Below are 2,500 nucleotides of genomic sequence, written 5' to 3'. Positions count from 1 at the left end.
AAAAGGGGAATTTTCAAAGATTACTCTCACTAATTTTGAGTGCTCTGATTTATCCCATTGTTGGGTTCATAAGAACGAATAAGTTTTCCATAATTCTTGGTATACCAAGAATTTTTTGTAATAGAAAGTATTTGTTCTTATTTTTTACTATTATTTGATTAATTTCAAGAACGAATGATTCACAGTCGGGTTAATCTGCTTTCATCCATTTTTTAAGAACAAAAAATCATATATTGTAAAGGATTTTGTGCATCTTTAATTTTGGTTACTTTTTCTGTCTACAGCTAAATTTCTTTATTTTTTCTATTCATTTTTTAATTTTCATTCAAATTTCTCTAATTATGTTCCCTTATCTATTTATTTTTTATCCAAGCTTTGTCTTAGAAAGTTCCTCCCTTTTAATACACTCTTGTACTTCCGGTTGTTTTTGAAATTTAAATTTTTAATTTCACACAGATTTTGTTTCTTTCATTAACTTTATTGTGGGGTTGAGAGTTTGCGTTGTGAACATCTCCCCCTCATTTTACAGACTGACCATAACTTTTGTCTATGATTTTCCCTCAACTCACCATCCACACACACACTATTCCCCAAAACTACCTACTGATTAATGAATGTTTTAATTAGTAGAGAGAAACCCCTTCTTGTAAGGCGGATTCTTCTATAAACACCAACTAAGACAGCCACAAAGGTTACTAGGTTATCTGCTGCATCATGTATTTATATTAAACAAAAAACCACGGTATTTTTGATTAATTGTAAATGAATCAGATGCATTTCAATTCTTGGAGAAAATATTATTGATGTTATAATTATTATCATATCTACGACCCATTCACATTTGCCAAAAAATCTTAAACTGTAAGGCTTTCTCAGTGTGGTATATTCAGTTACTTAATTTTTATTCTGACAGATAAGAATAATGGATGGAGGGATGGATGGATGAATTGGAGAAGCCTCCCCTTGATCAGGGGCCGAGTTAAGTTACCAGAACAAGTAAGGACCAAGGACCAAGCCAAATCGAAAACATAGATTCTTACTTTTATAGAGCGATTTTTTTTCAATTGAGTGTCGTAAAACCAAAACCAAAGTAATTACTTTGGCCAATCAAAAAGGACGGAGGCAATCCAGTAAACCAATCAAAACTCGCAGTAATTACACGTAGCCGACAGAAAGCGAGGGAAAATTGGTTTGGGTTTCACTTCTGATTGGTTGAAAAAGTGGCGCGAGAACTTTGAATCAATCACTGAGTGAAGTAACCATAAACCAAAGCAATTGGCTAATTACTTTCGACACTCAATTGAAAACCACTCTATTTACGAGAAAAAGGCTTAATGAGTGCATAGCTCGAACTAGGAGCTTGGGCTTTTATTCTCGTCCGAGTAAAATCACAAGGGCACGTCAAAATAGAGACCATAGCCAAGCTGGACAGACTGTGCCGGAATGGCTGGTACGAAACCCATAAAGCCAGAAGAATAATGGGAACGTACAGCGCACAAACCGCTGGGAATAAAAGGTAAAAGCTGTATGAACAAAACATGTAAAAACAAAAGTCAAAAAAGGTCGAAAACTAAGATGCACACATTTCATCGACAAGACCTTTTATCAATGCGCTCGCTCGCTTGGTAGATCATCTATGGATTATTGTGTAAGTAAACTTATGGGAATTTTGCGCGTCTTCTAAACTATTATATTTACTGGTTAAGGACGTATGCAAAACATGGACCCGGTTATTACATCAAGTTGCTGCTCTCATTCTTATCAGGAATATAGGGCTGTTGTTCGCTTATAGTTATGGGCTACTGATTTAAGCAATTGTCTCTTATAGAAACCAATATACCATCCATTTCAAACAGGTTGCTCTAAAGAGATTCGTCTATAACCCGCACTTCAAATATACATTCATATCATTTAATTCATCGAGTCCTTCATCGGAACAAACAAGCCCAACAAATTGACCAGTGCGCCCAACCGTCCTCACATCGCAGGGGTCATGGGTTCCACCTGAATTTTTCAGGTGTCTATAAAGTGACAATTGCTGAAATTGTCCAGTTAAGTGCGATGATCTCTCTCTCTCTCTCTCTCTCCTCTCTCTCTCTCTTTGTTAAAGATTTTTCTCACAAAATGAGGGGTGGTCCATGGACCTGGGGTCCATGTTTTGTATACGTCCATATTTACAGGTTAACGCACTCAGCGAGTGAATTATCCGGAATGGGTGCAGGAGCCCATGAGTAGGAGCTTGCCTCTATCATACACGCTCTTATGAGTCAACCTTTGCGCGTATCTTTCTATTTTTTGAACGCCACGAGTTCCTCGGCTCTGCACGCACTGTTTTAAATAGCCAAACAGAGTAAAGTCATTGTCTAAGGAAGGCAAATAAAGCAGTAAAACTGTATGTAAATCGTGCAAATTGATGTAAATTTATGTAAATGCAAGTCTCCTGCTCAAGGATTCGTTCTAAAAATAGAAACATACGCGCAAAGGTTGACTCAAAGATCTA

The sequence above is a fragment of the Montipora foliosa genome, chromosome 6 (assembly GCF_036669935.1).
Source record: "Montipora foliosa isolate CH-2021 chromosome 6, ASM3666993v2, whole genome shotgun sequence".
NCBI classification, from domain to species: Eukaryota; Metazoa; Cnidaria; class Anthozoa; order Scleractinia; family Acroporidae; genus Montipora; species Montipora foliosa.
Note: the sequence above shows the minus strand (reverse complement) of the source record.